The sequence below is a fragment of the Chrysochloris asiatica genome, unplaced genomic scaffold, assembly GCF_000296735.1.
Source record: "Chrysochloris asiatica unplaced genomic scaffold, ChrAsi1.0 scaffold00020, whole genome shotgun sequence".
Taxonomy (NCBI): Eukaryota; Metazoa; Chordata; class Mammalia; order Afrosoricida; family Chrysochloridae; genus Chrysochloris; species Chrysochloris asiatica.
In genome coordinates, this window is record NW_006408538.1 from 28654559 (window position 1) to 28660826 (window position 6268).

A 6268-nucleotide genomic window follows, 5' to 3' on the forward strand; every position below is an offset into this window, starting at 1 on the left:
GTTGGCTGGTCATATAGCTGTCTTTCAAATTTCTTGGCATAAAAGAAGTGAGTGACTCCAGTGTTGCATCATTTTGTTGAAGCATTTTAATTCACATTTCATCAACGCCTAGAGCTTTGTTTTTTTGCCAGTATTTTGAGTGCTGTGTGGATCTTTTTATTCATTACCATTGGTTTTTGATCACACGCTACTGCTTACACTTGAAGTGGTTGAACATTAACTAATTTTTTTGGCACAGTGACTCTGTATTCCTTCCATCTTCTTTTGTTGCTTCCTGCATCATTCAATATTTTTCTGCTAGAATCCTTCAATATTGCAAAACAAAGCTTGAATTTTTTCTTCAGTATTTTCAACTTGAGAAACGCTGAATGTGTTCTTCCCTTTGGGTTTTCTAACTCCAGATCTTTGCACTTTTCATAATAGTACTTGATTTTGTTTTCTTGTGCTGCCCTTTGACGTTTTCTGTTCAGCTCTTTTATTTCATCATTTTTTCCCATTGCTTTATCGTCTCTATGTTCAAGAGCAAGTTATCTTCTTTATGTTCAAATCAGAGTTTCTTCTGACATCCATTTTGGTCTTTTCTTTGTTGTATGTCTTTTTAATGTCATTTTGCTATCTTTAAGCATGACATTCTTTGATGTCATTCCACAATTTTTCTGGTCTTTGGTCTTTAGTGTTTCATACATCAAATCTGTTTTTCAAATGGTCTCTCAATTCAGTTAAGATATGTTTAAGATTACATTTTGGCTCTCATAAGTTTGTTTTAATTTTCTTCATCTTTAGCCCAAAATTGCATATGTGCAATTGATGGTGTATTCCAGTCTGCCCCTGACTCTGTTTTGGTTAATGATACTGAGCTTCTCCTTCATCTCTTCCCACAGATGTACTCAGTTTGATTCCTGTGGCTTTCATACTCTGAGGTCCAGTTCTACAGTCACCATTTATATTGTTGGAAAAAAAGGTATGTGCAAAGAAGACATTATTGGTCTTAGAAAATTCTATCATGAAATCTCCAGCATCATTTCTATAACCAAGGCCATATTTTCCAACAACCCATTCTTTCTCTTTATTTCCAACTTTTGTATTCCAATCACCAGTAATTATCAACGTATCTTGATTGAATGTTTGGTCAATTTCCCAGACTGAAGAAAGTTTTTATTGTTATTGTTAGGTGCCATCGAATTGGTTCTGGCTCATAGTGACCCTTTATAGGGTTTCCAATGAATGTCTGATGGTTTAGAACTGTTGATCTTATGGTTAACAAATCTAGTGCTGACCCTGCAATACCACACCAGGACTCCAAAGAAGTTGATAGAATTCTTCAATTTCTTTATCATTGACTTTAGAGGTTAGTAGGTAAATTTGATTAAGAGTTGCATTAACTGGTCTTCCTTGTGGTGGTGGTGGTTGTGGTTATGTGCCATTGAATTGGTTCTGACTCACAGTGATTCTGTATAGGGTTTCCAAGGCTGTACATCTTTACTGGAGCAGAAAGCCTCCTCTTTCTCTCACAGAAGGACCTGGTAGATTTGAACTGTTGACCTTGTGGTTAGCATCACAGCTTGTATTCCACTATACTACCAGGGCTCCTTGGCCTTCCATGTAAACATATGGATATTGTGCTATCACAGATAGCATTGTACTGCAAAGTAGATCCTGAAATGCTCTTTTTAATGGTGAATGCCATGCCATTCTTCTTTAATTTGTCTTTCATGGCGTAGTTAAACCATATGACTGTCCAATTCAAAATGGTCAATACTTGTTCCTTTCAGTTCACTAATGCCTAGGATATCAATCTGTATACATCCCATGTAATTTTGACAACTTCCAATTTTCCAAGACTCATACTTCATGAATTTCACACTTCAATGATTAATGGATGTTTTCAGCTGTTTCTTCTCATTTTGAGTTGTTCCCCATCCGCAAATGAAAGTCCTAAAAGTTTTGCTTCATTCATGACATTAAAGTCAACTCTGAGGAGACAGCTCTTCCTCAGTTATACTTTGAGTGACTTTCAACCTGAGCGGCTCATCTTCTGGCACTATATCAGACAATTTCCCACCTCTATTCATTAGACTTGCAGTGGCTAACCCTTCAGAAGTATTCCTCCTTTCCTTTTACCTAGTCTGTCTTAGTCTAGAAGCTTAGTTGAAACCTTTCCACAAGGTATAGCCCTGCTGGTATTTAATATGACAAATTGACAGATGAGTGGTGGAAGATTAACACTAAAGAGGCATATTAAATAATTTACTGTAGGCTATTTAAAAGTGAATAAGACACAGCAAACACTATATGATGTGACTAAAGAAGTACTGTGAAGAAAAATTTTTTATTTTTTATTTTTAAGATGCTATCAAAAATGAAATATTTCATCTCAGAACTGTAAAGTGAATCATAAAAGAAAAAAAATGGATGAAAAATGAAATTTAAAACTTACAGTAGACACAGTAAGTAAGGTCATAAATCTCACATTCTTTTATATGTCAAAACAAAGTGAATATAACTTGATTGGTTCATTATATCATGAAAGATAAACCTATTGAGTGCTTACTATGTGATAGACACTGCTCTAGGTATGAAAGATTCAAGGCAAATCAGACAGAAACATTTTCTGCCTGACGAAACTTACTTTCATTCACAAAGAGGTAGCCAAATGCTTCAAAATATTTTTAATATTCAGTGCCCAGAAGTTGACACTTTCGTATGATTTACAATTAGTATCTATTGGTGGTTCAAACTCACTAGAAACTCCTAGGAAACCCTATACAGAGTCACTAGGAGTCTGACCCAACTCGATGGCACTTAACAACACCAACATAGGAAATAGTATGAGGGAGGGAGAAGAGAACTCTAGTCTCTCTGTACAATCCGTAGGCCTAAGGATAACATGGAGTCCTGGTGTGACACTATAAGATAGCACTGGACTGTTAACTGAATGATGAGTGGTTCAAACCTACCAGCTGCTCCTTTGAAACACTATACAGCAGGATCACTATGAGTTGGAACTGACATGACAGCACTTAACAACAAAGATAACCACAGTGGTGTGGGCACAGGACACAAATTTCTACCTGGTATATTCTCCCACAAGTGGTGTGGAAGCTGTGGTTTATCCTTACCGTCCAACTGCCCTCTCTGAAGGCCAGGGCACATTTGTGGGGAGCACAGCACACCAATTTGAAGTTTCTCCCCAATGCTGGGAACAGCTCTACTCTATTCTGAAGGGAGCTTACCTTGCCACCGAGACCAAGCAACCACTCTCTCTGGGAATGCTAATGCCTCATATTTATGGGGTTGGTGACATGTTTAAACATTGAGTTCCCTTGGGATCTGACATAAACTAGGGACAACCCAATAAATGTTCTGTAAAATTTCCCCAGATGTTTCACAAATTTTAGGAGAATCTGTACTTTATCTAGTGCCAGAAATGTAAGAAAATTAGATCAGACAGGCAAAGTTGAAGGTAGAATTATCTTTGCAACCTACTCCTCTACTCCAGCAGTTGTCCTTACAGGACCTATATCCAAAGAATTGTGTCAGAGGCTCAGTCTTTCTTCCTCAGTAAAAAGGACCAGTGAATAAGCCAAGACTCAGAAGCTGGATGTCTAAGAATGGCCAGACCCATCCCAGCATCACCCCTTCTGAATCTGGAGGTCTCACACTCACCTGAGCGGTCTCAGCAGCATTCCCTTTTTGGCATTCCATGCCCTAGTGATGGTGGGCTTACACATCTGAAGCAGCTCGCTTGATCTGTGGCTAGCTCAACTCAGAAACGTCTTTCTCTAATGAGCCAGACTTGACGGCTCTTACGCTAAGGTAAGTGGAAAGGTAAGACAGAGGGGCCTCTCTCCTGGTAAGGATATTCCAGGTGACTCTCAGATTGAACTGCACTGTGGGGATGACCAGAGAGGGAGAAGGCGGTCTGGAGATACCCTCAGAAGCAATGTGTGTACCTGGTCTTGTATATCCTTCACAGATGAGTATGCCATAATACAACATAGCTACTAACATATAATCCCCTTGACTTGCCCATCCTGGTCCTTCTGGAAGAAGCACCATGCTGAGAGCTGAGTTCAAGTAGAATAAATAAATTTATAAAAATAACAAATAATAGAGTATTAAAATAAATATTCAATCCTATCACTTGCCAGTGTAGGCAAGTCATTTCATCTTTCTGAAGCTCCATTTCTCATTTCATTAAAATATTTCACTGATTAATTATTTGATGGCAGGTCTTGTGGATCATGCTGAGTATGCAATATGAAACAGTGTTTCTTTGCAACTGCAGTACATTCTACAAGTGTGTTAAAAAATACCACCAGCCACTCTTTAGAAACCCTATACTCTATGGGGACTTGGTTCATCAGCATTTAACAAATATCTATCTACTACTGGTTGAGTGTCAATGTGCAAAGATTTGAATATACACATACTCTAAATCATTGTTGTTGTTGTTAAAGGCTGTTGAGTTGGTTCATTGGTGGTGGTGGTGGTGGTTGTGTGCCATGGAGACAGGGTTTCCAAGGCTGTAAATCTTTACGGGAGCAGAAAACTTATCTTTCTCCCATGAAATCATTGGTAGGTTTGAACTGCTGACCTTGAGGTTAGCAGCCCAACTTTCTGGAGAGAGAATTTAGAAGTTGAAAGGAGGACAAATGGAACTAACACTTTAGGTTTCATTATTGGATAATCCAGAGGACTTTGATTCCTCTAGAAAATGAGGAGGATAGATAGCCCAAGTGACCCATAGAGTTCTCAATGCAGTGATTCTAATGTTCCTGTAGCACCACCTGCTCCACAGGCTTGTAGGCAATTCCAAGGAGATAGAGTATCTAGCCTTTCTCTCCTCACTACCTCCATAGAGTGAAGGGGGCTACACGTCACTGCTGAAGTTTCTTCTTCTGTGAAGCTGAATACTAAGAGATGACGTCCAGTTAGTTCAAGTTTCTGTGGTGGAGACCCTTGCTGCCATCCACAACCAAGAGGAATTTCCCTTGAATGGACTGCCTAGAGCTGAGGGGCCTTCTCTTGTTTCGGAGTTTGGGGGAGGAGGAGCCACAGGGAACAAAGGATGATCAGGTCTGTAACATATCCCAAACCACCACTCCTCACTGTGCTGAAACTGCAGGAGGCCTGGGCAGTCTCATTTGCAGAGGAGGATAAGAACTGCTCAAAGCTGTCTGGGTCCAAGAAAATGGTTTAGGGGGAAGCAGAAGATCCACGTGGAGATAGGTAAGAGGCTCTCGGTAGAAGCTCTGGGAAAGCCAAAAACTGGCTGTTATTAATGTGTACGGAGAGTCAGTGGGGCCAGACCAGCCTGTTTCAGGGACATAGATGGTTCAGGAAAGAAGACAACACAATGTTGCTTTGAGATCCTAGATATCTGGGTAGGTAAAGGAGTTATGAAGGGAAGACTCATATGAGTTTAAATATAAAGCGATAGCCAAGTAACTTTGCCAAATGCCAATGCAATTTCCTTCTAAGGCTTTAGTAGCAGGAATGAACCCTAACCCTAGTTCTCACTGTGATCTGCAAAGGGGAATTGTTCTCCATCTGGAAGCCTGATGGGTGGTGTTGGAAGACATTTACAGGCTATGTGAGGGTCAAGAGGAGCTAGCAAGATCAGCCATTGCATTGTACCCAGGACACTAGTTGGTACCACTCTTTGGAAATATCATTAGCAAAGGGGGTAGGGGAAGTCAGAGATAAAAGTCAAAAGTGCCTTAGGTACAGCAAAGAAACTAATGTATTGTTAGAAGCTGTTTGTAAACCTCTGTCCCATCCATTATTGCACCAACATTTCTGTCTGGTTCACCAGCTTTCCACCTTATCACCCATCTTTCAGCTCATCTGACTACAAGTTCCTTACTTTACCTAGTCTTCAGAGCACTTAATTGTGCTCATGAAGAACTTGTACATAGACCAAGAGGCAGTTGTTCGAACAGAGCATGGGAATACTGAATGGTTTAAAATTAGGAAAGGTGTATGACAGGGTTGTATTCTTTCACCATAGTTATTTAACCTGTATGCTGCCCAAATAATCTGAGAAGCTGGGTTATATGAAGAAAAAATGTGGCATCAGGATTGTATCATCATATGCAGATGATACAACCTTGCTTGCTGAAAGTAAAAAGGATTTAAAATATTTACTGATGAAGATCAAAGACCATAGCCTTTGGTATGAATTGCATCTCAATGTAAAGAAAACAAAAATCCTCACCACTGGACCAATAAGCAAAATTCTTATTAATGGAGATAAGATTGAAGT